The sequence below is a fragment of the Leptodactylus fuscus genome, chromosome 2, assembly GCF_031893055.1.
Source record: "Leptodactylus fuscus isolate aLepFus1 chromosome 2, aLepFus1.hap2, whole genome shotgun sequence".
NCBI classification, from domain to species: Eukaryota; Metazoa; Chordata; class Amphibia; order Anura; family Leptodactylidae; genus Leptodactylus; species Leptodactylus fuscus.
Genome location: NC_134266.1, coordinates 139,016,198 through 139,040,737, shown reverse-complemented (window position 1 = coordinate 139,040,737; position 24,540 = coordinate 139,016,198).

Sequence of the window (24,540 nt, the reverse complement as noted above, 5' to 3'; positions counted from 1 at the left end):
ATCCAAAATTACAGCGTTCAGGCTTTTTCACACATCTGTCGGCATCTATGAGTTCAGAGACGTTTAAAGGGATAATACCACTAAAACACATTTTTTTCTAGTTAACACGTCGGAATAGCCTTTAGAAAGGCTATTCGTCTCCTACCTTTGGAAGGGCTCTCCGCTGCGCCGTTCGTTCAAAATACCGGTTTGTACCGGTATGCTAATGAGTTCTCTCGCAGCGATGGGGGCGTCCCCATTGCAGTTCGAAAACCGACCGCAGCGCCGCCTCTATGGTCTTCTGTATCCTCCCCTTGCGTCTTCAGCGTCCTGAAGATTGCCGAACGTACTGCGCATGCGCGAAATTGCGGTCCCAGCCATAGTGCTGGCACTGCAATTCCGCACATGCGCAGTACGTTCGGCAATCTTCGCCGAACAGAGCGTACTGCGCAGGCCTCCGACAGGACGCTGAGGAAGCAAGGGGAGGATACAGAAGACCATAGAGGCGGCGCTGCGGTCAGTTTTCGAGCTGCAATGGAGACGCCCCCATCGCTGCTCCTGCGATGGGGGACGCCCCCATCGCTGCGAGAGAACTCATTAGCATACCGGTACAAACCGGTATTTTGAACAAAAGGCGCGGCGGAGCGCCCATCCAAAGGTAGGAGACGAATAGCCTTTCTAAAGGCTATTCCGACGTGTTAACTAGAAAAAAATGTGTTTTAGTGGTAGAATCCCTTTAAAGGGGCTCTATCAACAAAATTATGCTAATAGAGCCCCACATATGCGTGAATAGCCTTTAAAAAAGCTAAATGTTATATTATGCCCCGGGCCCATTTTTAAATAAAAGCATAAAAACATATATGCAAATCTTACTGAACGTGCACCGGGGGCAGTGATGCACGATGCCGCATCATCTTCGGACACGCCTACCTCTTCTTTCTTCTTGGAACGACGCCCTCTGGTACAGTCTCTTCTGCCGGCTTCCTATCGGTCTTCTTCCGGCTTGAGGTCTTCAAATCCCGCGCCTGCGTAGTAGCGCTTCCCTCCGGAGCGTTATTGCGTAGGCTCAATCGCCATTTTACTTAATGGCAGTTCGCGAGCGTGTAGTACGCTCGTGTAGTTCTACGGGGACTGGCAAGTGAGCCTGCGCAGTAGTGCTCCGGAGGGAAGCGCTACTATGCAGGCGCGGGATTTGAAGACAAGAAGACAGAAGAAGACACGGAACCAGAGGGCATCACTACAAGAAGACAGAAGAGGCAGGCGTGCCCGAAGCTGATGTCGCACCGTGCATCCCCGCCCATGATGCATGTTCAGGTACGATTAGCATATATGTTTTAATGCTTTTATTTAAAAACGGGACCGGGGTTTAATATAACATTTACGGTTCCTGAATAGCCTTTTTAAAGGCTATTCACGCATATGTGGGGCTCTATTAGCATAATTTTGCTGATAGAGCCCCTTTAAACAACTTTTGGGAACATCACCATGACACTGATAAAATTTAATTTTTGGCTTTTTCAGGCTTTTGGACCTCCCTAGAAGAGGATTTGGATGTTAAAACACACCTTGGGGAGGACACCAGGCAGCCACAAAATTTCATTTCTGCACATGAAACTTTATACAATATACATTACTATACCACAGTAAGAGTATGTTCACACAGCAGAAATGGAGGAGGAATTCGAGACGTCAAGATCGAGCAAAATGCTTATGGTTTTTCAAAGCAGAATTTGTCACCAACTTTGCAGCAGAATCCACCTCAAAATGGACCTGAAATTTCCACAGAAATAGGAGACACTGTCTGAGCTCTTGTCAGAAAAATACAATTAGTTGACATTAATGCCCAGGACCTAAGAGTAGAAAATATCAGTTGTGACAGAAAACATGATCCTGTGAACTTAGCCCCCTCCCCTCCAGAGAGCTACGAGTCACATCACCTGTCCTGACAGCAGATACCAGGCTGGGCAACATTGTGCAAACAAAGAAGGGGAATTATCTCACACAGCAGGTGAACGAAACAGCATTTCTAAAGCAATTTATTTAAAACCAAATCCTGAATTTACATAAGCTAGCAATTTGAGATAGGATCCTTGAGATGGGAATACCCCTTTAACCCTCTAGTGACTGCCTGTTTTAGGCCTTGATGACCAAACCAATTTTTGCGATTTTCCATCGTCACATTCTAAGCCCTATATTTTTTAGTCAATGTAACTATATGAGAGCGTGGTGTTTTGCAGTGCAAGTTGTAGTGGGTAATGTCACTATTTGTTGACAGATCTTTTCAGACCCCAGAGTACAATAATCGGAGACCCGGAGGGATGCAAACATAAAAAAACTACTGTCACTTACCTATCTCCCAGCTCCGCTGCATTCTCCGCCGCTGTCAGCCATCTTCCAAGACATCATGTGACCGGGGGCCTGCGTTGCAACATATATGGTCGCAGGTCCCGGGTCATGTGACATCACGCAAGTAGGCCCGGATCGCGGAGAGGTAAGTAACACAGTTTTTTATGTTCCCTTACCTCTGCCAGGCCTCCGATCGTTATACTCGGGGGTCCAAAAAGACCCCCAAGTATAATAGTACTTATGGGACCCGCGTCGTCATTTATCGATCCTGGCCCCTGCCAGGATCGGTAAGTAAATAGGGCCCGTTACCGAACTACTGCGCACGCTCCGGCGCCATTTTTGTGTAGCAAAATTAGGAGCATCGCAAAAGAAGGAGGACGCTCCGGCGCCATTTTTGTGTAGTGAAATTAGGAACATTGCAAAAGAAGGAGGACGTCTCATGGAGAAGAAGCCAGAAGAGAGCGTCAACTATGATGACGTGGAGGAGTGCACGAAATGCCCACCGTGCATGGTAAGTATACGTTTTTAGATTAAACTTCACAACGGGGGGGTCTTTTAATAAATGATTAGCGGGGCTGGAATAGCCTTTTTAAAGGCTATTCAGCAATATGTCTATCGCATATTGCTGAAATTAGGTGAAAGAGTCCCTTTAAACAGTGGGGGTAGTTGGAGGTGGACAATAAATTAATGGCAGCTGGAGTGGGACATTAAACTGGAAGCTACTAGAGGGGGATATTAAATTCGGGCAGCTGGAGCGAGACATTAAATTGGGGGCAACTAGTCCTGGGGATCACTGATTATGTCATGACCCCCAGGTCATGTGATCCAAAGCAGCATTCCCCCCAAACCTCCACCCCTACTGGGTCACTCTACCCTGTAGAACGCTCCACCCCATCCTCCCCCAATCTAGCAGGTAATTAATCACATGTTCTATGAGAGCTGGGTAACTAAAAGTTATTTGCCATAGTACAGGTAATTAGATACCTGTGAGATTGGGGAGGAAGGGGCGGAGCGACCCGGGGCAAAATACTGCTTCGGATCACATGACCCAGAGATTGCAATATTGTCAGAACCCCTGGATCCATCTTTAGTCATCCTTGGAAGTAGGTAAGTAAATTTCTACTCTCTGGCCAACCTCTTTAATAAAATGTTTTATTAAACAGTAGTAATTGTAATTTATTTTCTACTGTAACGTTTTGGTAATTTCTACATTTTTTGATCAGGGTTAGTCATTTACATTGGTATAAAACAAAAAACAGCCCCATGTATTAAATGGGTTATGCCATGATAATTTGTATCTGCTTTCTATAGGATAGAGCAGAAACTGTTGATCCCAGTGGTTTGACCCCCACCAATCCTGAGAATGGGGGGGGGGGGTTATTCCCATTGAGATATATAGTGAAACATGCAGATGTACCCACACTCTATTCATTTCAATGGGAGCACTGGATATAGAGTGGTTAGCACTCCCATTAAAATTACTGTAGCCTCTGTTATAGCCTGTTATAGCCTCTGTTGTATGCAATACTGGAGCACACAACTTCTGTAGCAGATACAGCATATGAGAAGTGAGACGTACTATACTAGCCGACTTCTGATACATCCTGAATGCATTTCAGTTGCTTCCCCGTAGAAGGTCACTGTAGCCTTGTGTGGTCAGCAACACTGAATGACATCTCTGATATAGCAGACACTAGAAGAAGGTCATTTGTTAACTCTTTGGTTCCCAAGAACACATATCTAGTACTATTATAGGGACATCATTTAATAATCTTGCTTTGTGTAGGAGTAGGAGATTTCATTATATACAGCATAGCCAGACTGAATAATAATGACTTGTTCAAGGAGGACGTGGACTTGTCTATATTATATAACAATTCAATATGTTACTCTGTAGCAGGAATCTACATTACTGTAGATGATAATAAAAGTTCAAAATCTTGGCATGTGGTCGTTTTTGCACAAAACTGTGGAACGCATTTGCTCTCACCGACCCACTTTTCTAAAAATCCAGGGACTGGAGTAAATTCTACGTCAATTCAGATTTGTGATTCAGATACACAGGGGCAACGGATGTGTCTAATTTATTAAGAGGAGGCAACCTCTGTGGGAGTGCAGAGATTGCGTCTGGGTCTTAGTACCCGAGGTAGCCTAAGGCCTCATTCACATCTGCTATCCCCATAGTGGCTTCTGCACTCAGTATTATTCCCCATAGTGGTCACCCATGAACAATTATTATTCTCTAGGGTCTTTTCAGACCCCAGAGTATAATAATCGGAGACCCAGAGGGATACAAACATAAAAAAGTACTGTTACTTACCTATCTCCCAGCTCCGCTGCATTCTCCGCCGCATCGCGACGCATATGGACGCAGGTCCCGGGTCATGTGACATCAGGCAAGTAGGCCCGAATCGCGGAAAGGTAAGTAATAGAGATGAGCGAACACTAAAATGTTCGAGGTTCGAAATTCGATTCGAACAGCCGCTCAATGTTCGTGTGTTCGAACGGGTTTCGAACCCCATTATAGTCTATGGGGAACAGATACTCGTTAAGGGGGAAACCCAAATCCGTGTCTGGAGGGTCACCAAGTCCACTATGACACCCCAGGAAATGATGCCAACACCTCTGGAATGACACTGGGACAGCAGGGGAAGCATGTCTGGGGGCATCTAACACACCAAAGACCCTCTATTACCCCAACATCACAGCCTAACAACTACACACTTTACACACTCAATACCACCTCTCTGACAGTAGGAAAACACCTTGAAACATGTGTATTTGGCACTTGCAGTGAGGAGAGCTTGTCACCAGCAGTGAATTTGGCCCTTGTAGTAAGTTGAGGTTGGCACCAACATTTGTTTTGAAAATCAGGGTGGATTGAGCCTCTAACCAGCAGAGTTTGGGCAAATTCATGGTGGAGGGAGCCTCTAAAAACCCCAGTTTGGACCAATTCATGGTGGAGGGAGCCTCTAACCAGCCCAGTTTGGGCAAATTCATGGTGGAGGGAGCCTCTAAAAAACCCAGTTTGGACCAATTCATGGTGGAGGGAGCCTCTAACCAGCCCAGTTTGGGCAAATTCATGGTGGAGGGAGCCTCTAACCAGCCCAGTTTGGACCAATTAATGGTGGAGGGAGCCTCTAACCAGCCCAGTTTGGACCAATTAATGGTGGAGGGAGCCTCTAACCACCCCAGTTTGGACCAATTCATGGTGGAGGGAGCCTCTAAACAGCCCAGTTTGGGCAAATTCATGGTGGAGGGAGCCTCTAAAAAACCCAGTTTGGACCAATTCATGGTGGAGGGAGCCTCTAACCAGCCCAGTTTGGACCAATTAATGGTGGAGGGAGCCTCTAAACAGCCAAGTTTGGACCAATTCATGGTGGAGGGAGCCTCTAAAAACCCCAGTTTGGACCAATTCATGGTGGAGGGAGCCTCTAACCAGCCCAGTTTGGACCAATTAATGGTGGAGGGAGCCTCTAACCAGCCCAGTTTGGACCAATTAATGGTGGAGGGAGCCTCTAACCACCCCAGTTTGGACCAATTCATGGTGGAGGGAGCCTCTAAACAGCCCAGTTTGGGCAAATTCATGGTGGATGGAGCCTCTAAAAAACCCAGTTTGGACCATTCATGGTGGAGGGAGCCTCTAACCAGCCCAGTTTGGACCAACTAATGGTGGAGGGAGCCTCTAAACAGCCAAGTTTGGACCAATTCATGGTGGAGGGAGCCTCTAAAAACCCCAGTTTGGACCAATTCATGGTGGAGGGAGCCTCTAACCAGCCCAGTTTGGGCAAATTCATGGTGGAGGGAGCCTCTAAACAGCCCAGTTTGGGCAAATTCATGGTGGAGGGAGCCTCTAACCAGCCCAGTTTGGACCAATTAATGGTGGAGGGAGCCTCTAACCAGCCCAGTTTGGACCAATTCATGGTGGAGGGAGCCTCTAACCAGCCCAGTTTGGACCAATTAATGGTGGAGGGAGCCTCTAACCACCCCAGTTTGGACCAATTCATGGTGGAGGGAGCCTCTAACCAGCCCAGTTTGGACCAATTCATGGTGGAGGGAGCCTCTAAAAAACCCAGTTTGGACCAATTCATGGTGGAGGGAGCCTCTAAACAGCCCAGTTTGGGCAAATTCATGGTGGAGGGAGCCTCTAAAAAACCCAGTTTGGACCAATTCATGGTGGAGGGAGCCTCTAACCAGCCCAGTTTGGACCAATTAATGGTGGAGGGAGCCTCTAAACAGCCAAGTTTGGACCAATTCATGGTGGAGGGAGCCTCTAAAAACCCCAGTTTGGACCAATTCATGGTGGAGGGAGCCTCTAACCAGCCCAGTTTGGACCAATTAATGGTGGAGGGAGCCTCTAACCAGCCCAGTTTGGACCAATTAATGGTGGAGGGAGCCTCTAACCACCCCAGTTTGGACCAATTCATGGTGGAGGGAGCCTCTAAACAGCCAAGTTTGGACCAATTCATGGTGAAGGGAGCCTCTAAAAACCCGTTTGGACCAATTCATGGTGGAGGGAGCCTCTAACCAGCCCAGTTTGGGCAAATTCATGGTGGAGGGAGCCTCTAAACAGCCCAGTTTGGGCAAATTCATGGTGGAGGGAGCCTCTAACCAGCCCAGATTGGACCAATTAATGGTGGAGGGAGCCTCTAACCAGCCCAGTTTGGACCAATTAATGGTGGAGGGAGCCTCTAACCACCCCAGTTTGGACCAATTCATGGTGGAGGGAGCCTCTAAACAGCCAAGTTTGGACCAATTCATGGTGGAGGGAGCCTCTAAAAACCCCAGTTTGGACCAATTCATGGTGGAGGGAGCCTCTAACCAGCCCAGTTTGGGCCAATTAATGGTGGAGGGAGCCTCTAAACAGCCAAGTTTTGGGAAATTCATGGTGGAGGGAGCCTCTAACCAGCCCAGTTTGGACCAATTCATGGTGGAGGGAGCCTCTAAACAGCCCAGTTTGGGCAAATTCATGGTGGAGGGAGCCTCTAAAAAACCCAGTTTGGACCAATTCATGGTGGAGGGAGCCTCTAACCAGCCCAGTTTGGACCAATTAATGGTGGAGGGAGCCTCTAACCAGCCCAGTTTGGACCAATTAATGGTGGAGGGAGCCTCTAACCACCCCAGTTTGGACCAATTCATGGTGGAGGGAGCCTCTAAACAGCCAAGTTTGGACCAATTCATGGTGGAGGGAGCCTCTAAAAACCCCAGTTTGGACCAATTCATGGTGGAGGGAGCCTCTAACCAGCCCAGTTTGGGCAAATTCATGGTGGAGGGAGCCTCTAAACAGCCCAGTTTGGGCAAATTCATGGTGGAGGGAGCCTCTAAAAAACCCAGTTTGGACCAATTCATGGTGGAGGGAGCCTCTAAACAGCCAAGTTTGGACCAATTCATGGTGAAGGGAGCCTCTAAAAACCCGTTTGGACCAATTCATGGTGGAGGGAGCCTCTAACCAGCCCAGTTTGGGCAAATTCATGGTGGAGGGAGCCTCTAAACAGCCCAGTTTGGGCAAATTCATGGTGGAGGGAGCCTCTAACCAGCCCAGTTTGGACCAATTAATGGTGGAGGGAGCCTCTAACCAGCCCAGTTTGGACCAATTAATGGTGGAGGGAGCCTCTAACCACCCCAGTTTGGACCAATTCATGGTGGAGGGAGCCTCTAAACAGCCAAGTTTGGACCAATTCATGGTGGAGGGAGCCTCTAAAAACCCCAGTTTGGACCAATTCATGGTGGAGGGAGCCTCTAACCAGCCCAGTTTGGACCAATTAATGGTGGAGGGAGCCTCTAAACAGCCAAGTTTTGGGAAATTCATGGTGGAGGGAGCCTCTAACCAGCCCAGTTTGGACCAATTCATGGTGGAGGGAGCCTCTAAACAGCCCAGTTTGGGCAAATTCATGGTGGAGGGAGCCTCTAAAAAACCCAGTTTGGACCAATTCATGGTGGAGGGAGCCTCTAACCAGCCCAGTTTGGACCAATTAATGGTGGAGGGAGCCTCTAACCAGCCCAATTTGGACCAATTAATGGTGGAGGGAGCCTCTAACCACCCCAGTTTGGACCAATTCATGGTGGAGGGAGCCTCTAAACAGCCAAGTTTGGACCAATTCATGGTGGAGGGAGCCTCTAAAAACCCCAGTTTGGACCAATTCATGGTGGAGGGAGCCTCTAACCAGCCCAGTTTGGGCAAATTCATGGTGGAGGGAGCCTCTAAACAGCCCAGTTTGGGCAAATTCATGGTGGAGGGAGCCTCTAAAAAACCCAGTTTGGACCAATTCATGGTGGAGGGAGCCTCTAACCAGCCCAGTTTGGACCAATTAATGGTGGAGGGAGCCTCTAAACAGCCAAGTTTGGACCAATTCATGGTGGAGGGAGCCTCTAAAAACCCCAGTTTGGACCAATTCATGGTGGAGGGAGCCTCTAACCAGCCCAGTTTGGGCAAATTCATGGTGGAGGGAGCCTCTAAACAGCCCAGTTTGGGCAAATTCATGGTGGAGGGAGCCTCTAACCAGCCCAGTTTGGACCAATTAATGGTGGAGGGAGCCTCTAACCAGCCCAGTTTGGACCAATTAATGGTGGAGGGAGCCTCTAACCAGCCCAGTTTGGACCAATTAATGGTGGAGGGAGCCTCTAACCACCCCAGTTTGGATCAATTCATGGTGGAGGGAGCCTCTAACCAGCCCAGTTTGGACCAATTCATGGTGGAGGGAGCCTCTAAAAAACCCAGTTTGGACCAATTCATGGTGGAGGGAGCCTCTAAACAGCCCAGTTTGGGCAAATTCATGGTGGAGGGAGCCTCTAAACAGCCCAGTTTGGGCAAATTCATGGTGGAGGGAGCCTCTAACCAGCCCAGTTTGGACCAATTAATGGTGGAGGGAGCCTCTAACCAGCCCAGTTTGGACCAATTCATGGTGGAGGGAGCCTCTAAACAGCCCAGTTTTGGCAAATTCATGGTGGAAGGAGCCTCTAACCAGCAGAGTTGTGGGAAAGCAGGGTGGAGGGAGCCTCTAACCAGCAGAGTTGGTGGAAATCAGGGTGGAGGGAGCCTCTAACCAGCAGAGTTGGGGGAAATCATGTTGGAGGGAGCCTAGTATTAGCAGAATTGTGCAACGCTTATGGTGGATGAGTATGAGGATGCGGAGGAATTGGAGAGGTTGAGTACAGACATGGAGTTTCATGTTGGGGTGCTTTACACAGGTGGGCACAAAAATGAAGGCTCTATCCAGTGGTGGTTCATTTTTATCAAAGTGAGCCGGTCGGCACTCTCAGCTGACAGACGGGTGCGCTTGTCAGTGATGATGCCACCGGCTGCACTGAACACCCTCTCAGATAGGACGCTGGCGGCAGGACAGGACAGCACCTCCAAGGCATATAGGGCAAGTTCAAGCCACAGGTCCAACTTCGACACCCAATACGTGTAGGGCGCAGAGGGGTCGGAGAGGACAGGGCTGTGGTCGGAAAGGTATTCCCGCAACATGCGCCTATACTTCTCACGCCTGGTGACACTAGGACCCTCCGTGGCGGCACTTTGGCGAGGGGGTGCCATCAAGGTGTCCCAGACCTTAGACAGTGTGCCCCTCGTTTGTGTGGACCGGTGAGAACTTGGTTGCCTACTGGAGGAACTGCCCTCCCTGCCGCCAACGTCACATGCTGGAAACATCTCCATCATATTCTGCACCAATTGCCTGTGGCAAGCATTGATGCGATTGGCCCTCCCCTCTACCGGAATAAAAGACGAGATGTTGTTTTTATACCGGGGGTCAAGGATAGCAAAGATCCAGTACTGGTTGTCCTCCATGATTTTGACAATACGCTTGTCGGTTGTAAAGCACCCCAACATGAACTCAGCCATGTCTGCCACAGTGTTAGTTGGCATGACTCCTCTGGCCCCACCGGAAAGTTCAATCTCCATTTCCTCCTCATCCTCCATGTCTACCCATCCGCGCTGCAACAATGGGACGATTCGAAGTTGCCCGGAAGCCTCCTGTATCACCATCACATCATCGGACAACTCTTCTTCCTCCTCCTCCTCCTCCTCCTCCTCCTCCATTAAACGCAGTGAAGCGGACAGATGTGTGGACCTACTCTCCAGCTGTGACGGATCGGATGCTATCCCTAACTCCTCTGTGTGATCTGAGTTATCCCTGATGTCAATCAGGGATTCTCTCAGAACACACAAGAGCGGGATTGTAAGGCTCACCATCGCATCCTCAGAGCTCACCCTCCTTGTGGACTCCTCAAAGACCCGTAGGATGTCACAAAGGTCTCTCATCCATGGCCACTCATGGATGTGAAACTGAGGCAGCTGACTTTGTGGCACCCTAGGGTTTTGTAGCTGGTATTCCATCAAAGGTCTCTGCTGCTCAACCACTCTATTCAACATCTGAAACGTTGAGTTCCAGCGTGTGGGGACGTCGCACAAAAGCCGGTGTTGTGGCACATGCAGGCGTTGCTGGAGAGATTTTAAGCTAGCAGCGGCTACTGTCGACTTGCGAAAGTGGGCGCACATGCGCCGCACTTTCACCAGTAGCTCTGGAACATTGGGGTAGCTCTTTAGGAAACGTTGCACCACTAGGTTGAAGACGTGGGCCAGGCATGGAACATGTTGGAGTCCGGCAAGCTCCAGAGCTGCTACCAGGTTCCGGCCGTTATCACAAACGACCATGCCTGGGCCCAGGTGCAGCGGCTCAAACCATATTGCCGTCTCATCGAGGAGGGCATCCCTCACCTCGGAGGCAGTGTGCTGTCTGTCCCCCAAGCTGATCAGCTTCAGCACAGCCTGCTGACGTCTACCAACGCCAGTGCTGCAACGTTTCCAACTCGTAGCTGGGGTCAATCTAACAGCGGAGGAGGAGGCGGTGGCGGAGGAGGAGGCGGTGGCGGAGGAGGAGGCGGTAGAGGAGGAGGAGGAGGGGGGTGTTCTTCTCGTGTCCCTGCCAGGAATGTTAGGCGGGGAGACGAGGTACACCGGGCCAGTTTGGGAAGCAGTCCCAGCCTCAACTACATTCACCCAGTGTGCCGTCAGTGAAATGTAGCGTCCCTGTCCGCATGCACTTGTCCACGCGTCGGTGGTCAAGTGGACCTTTGTGCAAAGCGCGGAACTAAGGGCCCGCCTGATGTTGAGTGACACGTGCTGGTGCAAGGCGGGGACGGCACACCGGGAGAAGTAGTGACGGCTAGGGACGGCATAGCGAGGTGCCGCAGTTGCCATCAGGTCCAGGAAGGCGGGAGTTTCAACAAGCCGGAACGCCAACATCTCCTGGGCCAGCAGTTTAGCGATGTTGGCGTTCAAGGCTTGCGCGTGTGGGTGGTTAGCAGTGTATTTCTGCCGCCGCTCCAATGTCTGAGAGATGGTGGGTTGTTGTAAAGAAACGCCTGATGGTGCCTTTGATGGTGCAGGAGAAGGAGATAAGACAGGACCAGGGGAGGATGAGGTAGAAGTCAACAAAGTGGCGGAGGCAGATGAAGTGGTGTCCTGGCTCGTCCTCTGGAGTGCATCGCCAGCACAGTCAGCAGTGGCAGTGGCAGAGGCAGAGGCAGTGGCAGAGGCAGTGGCAGTGGCGTGAACGGCAGGCGGCCTTTGTCCTGCCGTTGCTGCCTGCCACTGATTCCAGTGCTTGGATTCCAAATGACGGCGCATTGAAGTGGTGGACAGGTTGCTCTTCTCAGAGCCCCTAATCAATTTCGAGAGGCAAATTGTGCAGACAACACTATATCTGTCCTCGGCGCATTCCTTGAAAAAACTCCACACCTTCGAGAAACGTGCCCTCGAGGTGGGAGTTTTTCGGGGCTGGGTACGAACTGGAACATCTTGGGAGATTCCGGGTGTGGCCTGGCTTCGCCTAAGCTGCTGACCTCTGCCTCTGCCTCTAGCTACCCTTTTTGGTGCTGCACCTGCCTCAACATCCACACTACTTTCCCCGCTTGACATCCCCCCTGTCCAGGTCGGGTCAGTGTCCTCATCATCCACCACTTCCTCTTCCAACTCCTGTCTCATCTCCTCCTCCCGCACAATGCGCCGGTCAACTGGATGCCCTGACGGCAACTGCGTCACATCATCGTCGATGAGGGTGGGTTGCTGGTCATCCACCACCAAATCGAACGGAGATGGAGGAGACTCTAGTGTTTGAGCATCTGGACACAGATGCTCCTCTGTTAGGTTCGTGGAATCGTGACGTGGAGAGGCAGGTTGAGGGACAATGAAAGGAGCGGAGAACAGCTCTGGGGAGCAGGGACAGTTTGGGTTATTGTTCTGTAAAGCTTCGGAATTTTGGGAGGAAGGAAGACAAGACTGTTGGGTAATAGGAGGAGAGGAGGCAGAGTCTGACTGGCTGCTGGACAATGTGCTGTAAGCGTTCTCTGACAGCCATTGCAAGACCTGTTCCTGGTTCTCGGGCCTACTAAGGTTTGTACCCTGCAGTTTAGTTAATGTGGCAAGCAACCCTGGCACTGTGGAGTGGCGCAATGCTTGCTGCCCCACAGGAGTAGGCACGGGACGCCCTGTGGCTTCACTGCTACCTTGCTCCCCAGAACCATTCCCCCGACCTCGCCCACGGCCTCGTCCACGTCCCTTTCCGGGAGCCTTGCGCATTTTGAATTCCTAGTTAGAAATTGGCACTGTATACCAGTAGTAAAAATTGTGGGTGCACGTAACCCCAATATATTCTTTGAATTCCCAGTCAGACACTGGCACTATATGGCAGTAGCAAGAAATGAGGGTATTTGTATTCCCAATATACTCTTTAAATTCCCAGTCAGACAATGGCACTGTATACCAGTAGTAAAAATTGTGGGTGCACGTAACCCCAATATATTCTTTGAATTCCCAGTCAGAAACTGGCACTATATGGCAGTAGCAAGAAATGAGGGTATTTGTATTCCCAATATACTCTTTGAATTCCCAGTCAGACAATGGCACTGTATACCAGTAGTAAAAATTGTGGGTGCACGTAACCCCAATATATTCTTTGAATTACCAGTCAGAAACTGGCACTATATGGCAGTAGCAAGAAATGAGGGTATTTATAACCCCAATATATTCTTTGAATTCCCAGTCAGACAATGGCACTGTATACCAGTAGTAAAAATTGTGGGTGCACGTAACCCCAATATATTCTTTGAATTCCCAGTCAGAAACTGGCACTATATGGCAGTAGCAAGAAATGAGGGTATTTGTATTCCCAATATACTCTTTAAATTCCCAGTCAGACAATGGCACTGTATACCAGTAGTAAAAATTGTGGGTGCACGTAACCCCAATATATTCTTTGAATTCCCAGTCAGACACTGGCACTATATGGCAGTAGCAAGAAATGAGGGTATTTGTATTCCCAATATACTCTTTAAATTCCCAGTCAGACAATGGCACTGTATACCAGTAGTAAAAATTGTGGGTGCACGTAACCCCAATATATTCTTTGAATTCCCAGTCAGAAACTGGCACTATATGGCAGTAGCAAGAAATGAGGGTATTTGTATTCCCAATATACTCTTTGAATTCCCAGTCAGACAATGGCACTGTATACCAGTAGTAAAAATTGTGGGTGCACGTAACCCCAATATATTCTTTGAATTACCAGTCAGAAACTGGCACTATATGGCAGTAGCAAGAAATGAGGGTATTTATAACCCCAATATATTCTTTGAATTCCCAGTCAGACAATGGCACTGTATACCAGTAGTAAAAATTGTGGGTGCACGTAACCCCAATATATTCTTTGAATTCCCAGTCAGAAACTGGCACTATATGGCAGTAGCAAGAAATGAGGGTATTTGTATTCCCAATATACTCTTTGAATTCCCAGTCAGACAATGGCACTGTATACCAGTAGTAAAAATTGTGGGTGCACGTAACCCCAATATATTCTTTGAATTACCAGTCAGAAACTGGCACTATATGGCAGTAGCAAGAAATGAGGGTATTTATAACCCCAATATATTCTTTGAATTCCCAGTCAGACAATGGCACTGTATACCAGTAGTAAAAATTGTGGGTGCACGTAACCCCAATATATTCTTTGAATTCCCAGTCAGAAACTGGCACTATATGGCAGTAGCAAGAAATGAGGGTATTTGTATTCCCAATATACTCTTTGAATTCCCAGTCAGACAATGGCACTGTATACCAGTAGTAAAAATTGTGGGTGCACGTAACCCCAATATATTCTTTGAATTACCAGTCAGAAACTGGCACTATATGGCAGTAGCAAGAAATGAGGGTATTTATAACCCCAATATATTCTTTGAATTCCCAGTCAGACAATGGCACTGTATACCAGTAGTAAAAATTGTGGGTGCACGTAACCCCAATATATTCTTTGAATTCCCAGTCAGAAACTGGCACTATATGGCAGTAGCAAGAAATGAGGGTATTTGTATTCCCAATATACTCTTTGAATTCCCAGTCAGACAATGGCACTGTATACCAGTAGTAAAAATTGTGGGTGCACGTAACCCCAATATATTCTTTGAATTACCAGTCAGAAACTGGCACTATATGGCAGTAGCAAGAAATGAGGGTATTTATAACCCCAATATATTCTTTGAATTCCCAGTCAGACAATGGCACTGTATACCAGTAGTAAAAATTGTGGGTGCACGTAACCCCAATATATTCTTTGAATTCCCAGTCAGAAACTGGCACTATATGGCAGTAGCAAGAAATGAGGGTATTTGTATTCCCAATATACTCTTTGAATTCCCAGTCAGACAATGGCACTGTATACCAGTAGTAAAAATTGTGGGTGCACGTAACCCCAATATATTCTTTGAATTACCAGTCAGAAACTGGCACTATATGGCAGTAGCAAGAAATGAGGGTATTTATAACCCCAATATATTCTTTGAATTCCCAGTCAGACAATGGCACTGTATACCAGTAGTAAAAATTGTGGGTGCACGTAACCCCAATATATTCTTTGAATTCCCAGTCAGAAACTGGCACTATATGGCAGTAGCAAGAAATGAGGGTATTTGTATTCCCAATATACTCTTTGAATTCCCAGTCAGACAATGGCACTGTATACCAGTAGTAAAAATTGTGGGTGCACGTAACCCCAATATATTCTTTGAATTACCAGTCAGAAACTGGCACTATATGGCAGTAGCAAGAAATGAGGGTATTTATAACCCCAATATATTCTTTGAATTCCCAGTCAGACAATGGCACTGTATACCAGTAGTAAAAATTGTGGGTGCACGTAACCCCAATATATTCTTTGAATTCCCAGTCAGAAACTGGCACTATATGGCAGTAGCAAGAAATGAGGGTATTTGTATTCCCAATATACTCTTTGAATTCCCAGTCAGACAATGGCACTGTATACCAGTAGTAAAAATTGTGGGTGCACGTAACCCCAATATATTCTTTGAATTACCAGTCAGAAACTGGCACTATATGGCAGTAGCAAGAAATGAGGGTATTTATAACCCCAATATATTCTTTGAATTCCCAGTCAGACAATGGCACTGTATACCAGTAGTAAAAATTGTGGGTGCACGTAACCCCAATATATTCTTTGAATTCCCAGTCAGAAACTGGCACTATATGGCAGTAGCAAGAAATGAGGGTATTTGTATTCCCAATATACTCTTTGAATTCCCAGTCAGACAATGGCACTGTATACCAGTAGTAAAAATTGTGGGTGCACGTAACCCCAATATATTCTTTGAATTACCAGTCAGAAACTGGCACTATATGGCAGTAGCAAGAAATGAGGGTATTTATAACCCCAATATATTCTTTGAATTCCCAGTCAGACAATGGCACTGTATACCAGTAGTAAAAATTGTGGGTGCACGTAACCCCAATATATTCTTTGAATTCCCAGTCAGAAACTGGCACTATATGGCAGTAGCAAGAAATGAGGGTATTTGTATTCCCAATATACTCTTTGAATTCCCAGTCAGACAATGGCACTGTATACCAGTAGTAAAAATTGTGGGTGCACGTAACCCCAATATATTCTTTGAATTACCAGTCAGAAACTGGCACTATATGGCAGTAGCAAGAAATGAGGGTATTTATAACCCCAATATATTCTTTGAATTCCCAGTCAGACAATGGCACTGTATACCAGTAGTAAAAATTGTGGGTGCACGTAACCCCAATATATTCTTTGAATTCCCAGTCAGAAACTGGCACTATATGGCAGTAGCAAGAAATGAGGGTATTTGTATTCCCAATATACTCTTTGAATTCCCAGTCAGACAATGGCACTGTATACCAGTAGTAAAAATTGTGGGTGCACGTAACCCCAATATATTCTTTGAATTACCAGTCAGAAACTGGCACTATATGGCAGTAGCAAGAAATGAGGGTATTTATAACCCCAATATATTCTTTGAATTCCCAGTCAGACAATGGCACTGTATACCAGTAGTAAAAATTGTGGGTGCACGTAACCCCAATATATTCTTTGAATTACCAGTCAGAAACTGGCACTATATGGCAGTAGCAAGAAATGAGGGTATTTGTATTCCCAATATACTCTTTGAATTCCCAGTCAGACAATGGCACTGTATACCAGTAGTAAAAATTGTGGGTGCACGTAACCCCAATATATTCTTTGAATTACCAGTCAGAAACTGGCACTATATGGCAGTAGCAAGAAATGAGGGTATTTATAACCCCAATATATTCTTTGAATTCCCAGTCAGACAATGGCACTGTATACCAGTAGTAAAAATTGTGGGTGCACGTAACCCCAATATATTCTTTGAATTACCAGTCAGAAACTGGCACTATATGGCAGTAGCAAGAAATGAGGGTATTTGTATTCCCAATATACTCTTTGAATTCCCAGTCAGACAATGGCACTGTATACCAGTAGTAAAAATTGTGGGTGCACGTAACCCCAATATATTCTTTGAATTACCAGTCAGAAACTGGCACTATATGGCAGTAGCAAGAAATGAGGGTATTTGTATTCCCAATATACTCTTTGAATTCCCAGTCAAACAATGGCACTGTATACCAGTAGTAAAAATTGTGGGTGCACGTAACCCCAATATATTCTTTGAATTACCAGTCAGAAACTGGCACTATATGGCAGTAGCAAGAAATGAGGGTATTTATAACCCCAATATATTCTTTGAATTCCCAGTCAGACAATGGCACTGTATACCAGTAGTAAAAATTGTGGGTGCACGTAACCCCAATATATTCTTTGAATTACCAGTCAGAAACTGGCACTATATGGCAGTAGCAAGAAATGAGGGTATTTGTATTCCCAATATGCTCTTTGAATTCCCAGTCAGACAATGGCACTGTATACCAGTAGTAAAAATTGTGGGTGCACGTAACCCCAATATATTCTTTGAATTACCAGTCAGAAACTGGCACTATATGGCAGTAGCAAGAAATGAGGGTATTTATAACCCCAATATATTCTTTGAATTCCCAGTCAGACAATGGCACTGTATACCAGTAGTAAAAATTGTGGGTGCACGTAACCCCAATATATTCTTTGAATTCCCAGTCAGACACTGGCACTATATGGCAGTAGCAAGAAATGAGGGTATTTGTATTCCCAATATATTCTTTGAATTCCCAGTCAGACAATGGCACTGTATACCAGTAGTAAAAATTGTGGGTGCACGTAACCCCAATATATTCTTTGAATTCCCAGTCAGACACTGGCACTATATGGCAGTAGCAAGAAATGAGGGTATTTGTATTCCCAATATATTCTTTGAATTCCCAGTCAGACAATGGCACTGTATACCAGTAGTAAAAATTGTGGGTGTATATAGCCCCAATTCTATTGCTAGGGGACTTGCAGGGTATTTCTGGGGTGAAGGTGGGGGGGCACACCGTTGGAACGGGTATCGGGGTATATATCGGGTATACGGGAATACACTGACAGTGTATTCCATTCAGGATCCTGGGAAAGCTGGGTTGCGGCGATTGAGCCCGTCAGTGCCACGTTACACTGACAAGCTTCTCCCTGGAATTTAGCTCTTACAAGAGCTGTTGGTTGTCTTCTCCTTCCTATCCTAGCCTGTCCCTGCCTACCCAGAATCTAAGCCCTAGCTAGCTGGACGGAAACCTCCGTCCTCGGTGAATTGCAAGCTCAGAATGACGCGAACCTGGGCGGCGCTGTTCTTTTAAATTAGAGGTCACATGTATTCGGCAGCCAATGGGTTTTGCCTACTTTTTTCAACGTCACCGGTGTCGTAGTTCCTGTCCCACCTACCCTGCACTGTTATTGGAGCAAAAAAGGCGCCAGGGAAGGTGGGAGGGGAATCGAGTAATGGCGCACTTTACCACGCGGTGTTCGATTCGATTCGAACATGCCGAACAGCCTAATATCCGATCGAACATGAGTTCGATAGAACACTGTTCGCTCATCTCTAGTAAGTAACACAGTTTTTTATGTTCCTTTACCTCTGCTGGGCCTCTGATCGTTATACTCGGGGGTCCGAAAAGACCCCCGAGTATAATAGTACTTATGGGGCCCACGGCATCACTTACCGATCCCGGCCCTTGCCAGGATCGGTAAGTAAATAGGGCCCGTTACCGGCTGGTAACAGCCTATTAAAAAAACACAAAAAACGCAGCAGTAGCGGCTGTTGCCTGGCCCCTAATGTCCTGGGCCCTGTGGCAGCTGCTACCCCGGTAGTTACGCCACTGATTTTGAGGCTGAAATCACCTCAAAATCCTGACCAAAAAGACGGCTTCCATTGAAATCAATGGGAGTCAGTCAGTTCTTTTTTCCGGGAGCTGTTTGTTCCGACTTCCAGAAAAAAAGTATTGACATACTCATTCTTCAGGCGGATTCGCCTCGCGATTCGGCCTGAAGACACTCCCTCCTCCCGATTTGGCCCATTCATTCGGCCTAATCCAGAGCTACCCATTTTTTGGTCCGGAACCTGAGGCGGCCTCCGTTTCAGCTTCCGGACCAAAAGACCCCATGTGAACCGGTAGCTATTGACCACGTCATCTTAGGGTCCATTCACATGGAGGAAAATGGCACTGAATTTGGTGCTGAATTTCAGTGCTTAAAAAAAAGCCTCCCATTGACTTCAATGTGTTCCTTTTTTCTGCTAGCAGAATTTCAGTTCTGCTAGTAGAAAAAGGAACCCATTGAAGTCAATGGAAGGCATTTTATCAGCGCTGAAATTCAGCACCAAATTCAGCGCCATTTTCCTCTGTATGAATGGACCCTAAGGATTTACATGCTCAGTACATAGTCGGGCACCACATCTGATCATGCGGGAGACCCTGCATTATTCTGCTGCAACTGTAATAGAAAGTCAATTGCAGCGGAATAAAGCTCATTAGTGACCAACAAAAAAAAGTCTATACATTGGTCACCAATGGGTTAAGATCCAGATGTTATTCATTGATGCATCACTGAGCTTTGTAAAAAGGAGTCTATAGATAGGCACAGTTCTCCATATACAAGCCGCCTTGTAGGAAGAACACACTACCCAGGGGTAATTGATAAAGTAACAGAAGCTGAAGTTACATGCTGCCAACTAGTGCTTTGACATAGCTATTAGCTTCAATTCGCTAATGGTTAGGAATTGACTACACAACAATGAGACTATGTTTTAATGCAGCATGTATTTCAGCAGCAGAAATCCAATACAGACCCTCAAATGTCTACGTGGATCTGAAGTTTGAACTGCTCTTTTTGCAAAGAGTAGCTGTAGCCAGTTAGGCATTCAGATGAATGGATGTACAAGTAATTCAAGGATGGATCAATTCTGCCACAACAGGAGCTACTTGTATAAAGTAATTCTCAGCTCCAACTCGTACAAGTGCAGCTCAAATTTGCGTGGCAAATCCAATTTCATTTGGGTCTTTTGTTCTCTCAGGAGAGAATTAAGGGCCCACTTTTTTTGTTCGAGGGTCACTGCATAAGGGCCCCTTCACACCGAGTATACGCTCGCTGATTCTGAACGTGTAACACATTCCGAATCAGCGGTGTTAAAACAGATCCCATTGCTTTCTATGGGAGCCGGCAAACGTGCGCTCCCCATAGAAATGAATGGGCTGCTTTTTTCCTTATTGCTTTCAATGTGATACGCGCGTATTGAAATAAAAACTGGTCTATCTTTTACAGGTAGCATGGGCCAAAAAATAGAACGAATAGTCTCATCTTCTTGGATTACATCTGATTGGTTTGGGGGCTGCCTGTCAGCCCCCCACCAATCAGATATATAAGGATAGGGGGACAGGTGGGCGCCGTTCCTCCCGAGGTATATGTACTTTACACCACTATGGGTAGGTTATTCACGTTATTACATTGTTAATGGACTTTCCCTATCGTCCTCAACAGCGGCACAATGTGGGGTATTTCTGCCCCTGTGTGCTGGTAGGACAGGCGGATATTTAATTAGCCAATAAGATGCGTGGCAGGCCCTATAAGAGGGCACAAGAACCTCCCCTCTGCGTGTTTTTTTTCTGTCCTGTGTGGACAAAGGACAGGTGGGAGGACTTGTGTCCTCTTACAGGGCTCAGCCAGCTGAGCTTGATGTTTTTGTTCAAAAGTCACCCTCTTTCCTAGGGAAAGAGGGTGCTGGTTAGCCTGCGTTGGCTCATTTATCCTTTAATTCCTTCTTCTCCTCTCCCCCTCCCTCCCTCCCTCCCCCCTCCTTCTTACCCTTGCAGCGGTGAGCGCTGATCTTCAGAGCCGTCCCTTCACCACGCCTGCGTCCATGGTTACGGCGGGTCCGCGCGGCAGCCGGAACGACTGTGTACGGCTGCATTGGCCGGCTCTATGTTCCTCCAGGCTCCACTGCTATACTCGGAGCCCTAGCGGAGGAGGGGGTGAGTGTTCCCCTGGCAGGGGATTGCTGGGGAGGGGAGATAAATTCCTCTGATTTACCCCTGTCTGGGGTAGTGATGGGAGCGGTTGGCTCCTCCCATTTCCGGCCGGCCAGGTTAAAGGTCAGGCCGGCCGTGTCACTGGTACCTTCCTGCAGTACTTGGAAGGCTGTGCTATTGTTGTACTAGCTTGATTGCTTTTGTACTAGCTTGATTGCTTTTGTTAACCTTAGTCTGGTTACTGGTCTGTCACCTTTACTGATCCGGTCTTCTGAACCTGGTAAGATCTACCCTTTTTTAAAATCAATGGTATGATGCATGGTGACAGTATTGCATGGTCTATTATCTCTTTATTACAGGATATGTCATCCTCTACTACCCCTCCTGGGGATGGTAGGAGGAAATCCTCTGCCAAGAGGAAACACCTTTCCTGTTTTAATTGCGACACACCGCTCCCTGATGGTAGGTAGCGGCTTAAGGGGTTGTTCCCTTTGATGTATTGTGGTCCTATAACTTGCCTATTATTTTTAGGCTACGAATGGGCCCGTTGTCGCGGGTGTAGAGGCCCTCCACCTGAGGAGCCCTCTCCCAGAGATATGATGGCTTGGGTCAAGGAGATGGTGAGTTTTGGGCATCGCTTGGGTAAATAGTTTTTCCCTTGCTTGTACTCTCCTTTTTGTTTTGCAGGATGATTCCCTCAAAGGAATCCATTCCACCTTGTCTCAGCTCACCAAGAGACCATACCCTGAGCACCGTTCCTCCTCCCTGCCCCCTTTGGAACAGCTGCGGGTGGCAGAGGATGATTCCTCCGAGGACGACTCAGTGATTTCCGGCAGACCTGTGTTCCACTATGAACAAACAGGCAGGCTGCTGAAGTCCATCCGGTCTACAGTGGGCCGAGATGTTGACGGGGAAGCCTCCACGTCTGCCTCTGGGGGACTTATTGCCTTCCATGTGGACGCCACGCTGTCCGACCTTATGGCGCAGCAGTGGAAACAGCCAGAGAAGGGACACACTCTCTCCAGGATTTTCAAGACTCTGTTTCCTGTTGACACTGCCCAGTGGGATTCCTGGGGGCCTCCCCCGAAGGTGGATTTGGCCGTAGCCAAGCTGTCCCGCAGAACCCTGGTGCCCTTAGAAGATGGTTCAAATCTTCAAGACCCTCTGGATCGTAGGGCGGACTCCGTTCTAAAAAAGATCTACTCCGCTTCCTCTGCACAAGCCTCTGTGGCCATAGCCTCCTCCACGGTTGGCGACTTTCTGCGCAACCGTTTAGCCGCCTTGGAGCGGGATATAGATGCGGGCGTGGATAGAGACGAAATTCTGACCTCTATGAAGAGAGTTCATAGGGCTGCAGATTATCTGGCGGAAGCTTCCCGCCATCAATTGAAGATCTCCGCCAAATCTATGGCGCTGTCTACCGCTGCCCGTAGACCCCTGTGGCTAAAGCCTTGGCGTGCAGATTTTGCATCTAAGGCAGCTCTCTGCGCTCTCCCTTTTGAACCGGGAAGAGTGTTTGGCCAAAGTTTGGATGCCATTATGGAGGGTTTAGCTGAAGGTAGTGGAAAGTCCCTACCTCAAGCATCCAGGGGCAGACGTGCTCCCTCTAGAGGCAGAGGTTCTTCCTCTAATTATAGACGCCCAACTCAGCAGCGGCGTTCTAGATACCGCCCTAGGGGTGCCGGACGTGGCGCTTCCAAGGAGGACACCAAGAGGAAGCCTGAGTTTTGATGTGGGGCAGCTCCCTGTGGCCCCTCTTCCTGTGGGAGGACGTCTCTCCTCCTTTTTCAAAGCATGGTTCACCCACATTCAAGACCCATGGGTGTTGAAGATTATACAGCACGGGTATCATATCGATTTTCACCTTCCACCTCCAGATCGATTCGTCACCACCCGAATCCTTCCACCTTCTCAGCAGTCCAGTCTGGAAGCCTCGGTCGCCGATTATGTTACCAAGGGCGCCCTGGAGAAGGTACCAGCCTCAGATCACGGTCTGGGAGTTTACTCCCCCGTCTTTCTGGTCCCCAAAGCCACCGGGGGCTGGAGAATGATAATAGACCTGAGGTACCTCAACCAGTTTATCAGAAAGAGGTCATTTCGAATGGAGACCGTGGATTCCGTGGCTGTTTTTCTTCAACCAGGAGAGGTGATGGTTACCCTCGACTTGAAGGACGCTTACCTACATGTCCCTATTGCTCGTTCCCACAGGAAGTTTCTCAGGATTGTCGTCTCTATGGCAGGCCACAGGGAGCACTATCAATTCACAGCTCTGCCTTTCGGCATCACATCCGCCCCATTGGTATTCACCAAGGTGATCGCTCCGGTCGCTGCGACCCTCAGACTTCAGGGTCTTTTCATCGTCCCTTATCTAGACGACTGGCTACTGAAAGTTCAGTCTCCTGCTGCTCTCCTCCAGCAGCTCAACCTTGCCACCAACTTCCTACAAGAATTAGGATGGATTATCAATTGGGAGAAGTCCGAAGTCGTTCCATCCACCCGAAGGAAATTCCTCGGCTTTCTAGTGGATTCAGAAGCGATGCAGATCTTCCTCTCCAGTCCAAGAAAAGAAAGAATCCAAGCCAGTGCACGATTCCTATTGCGCACTCGGCAGGTAACCATCTGCACCGCCATGAGAGTTCTGGGCCTGATGTCATCCTCGGCCAGGGCGGTCCCTTGGGCTTTATGGCATTTGCATCCCCTACAGATGGAAGTGTTGAGAACCTGGAACAGGTCTCCACGGGGATTGCACAAGAAGATCTGCCCTTCTCCCGCTACCCGTCTTTCCCTCAGATGGTGGATACACCTGAAAGACGGAAGGTCCACGGTCCCGACAGTGTGGACCCTGTTGACAACAGATGCATCCCAGTGGGGATGGGGAGCCCATTGTCAAGACAAAACTGTACAAGGACGATGGAGATGTCCGGAGCTGGGGTCATCCAATCTCAAGGAACTCAGAGCAGTGTACCTGGCCCTAGTACACTTTGCCCCGGAATTGAAAGGCAAGTCAGTCAAGATCCGGTCAGACAATACGACGGTAGTTGTTTATATAAACAAACAAGGGGGCACCAGGTCACCAACCTTGCTGAGAGAGACGAATCTCATATTTACCTGGGCGGAGAAGAATCTGGTCCAGTTATCCGCTGTTCACATAAAGGGCTCCCTGAACATAGTAGCGGATCAGCTGAGTCGGGGTATTACCGTATCAGGAGAATGGTCTCTCAATCCAGACATATTTCAACAGATCGTCCTGAGATGGGGTCTCCCGGAGGTCGATCTTATGGCTACCCGACTCAACGCCAAGGTAGGGACCTTCTGCTCCCTGTACCAGGAGGACAATCCCTTGGCAGTGGATGCCCTGTCCATCCCATGGAGGTTCAGGCTGTTTTACATATTCCCTCCAATTCCAATCATACCGAAGGTATTGATAAAAATAAGACAGGACCAAGCCA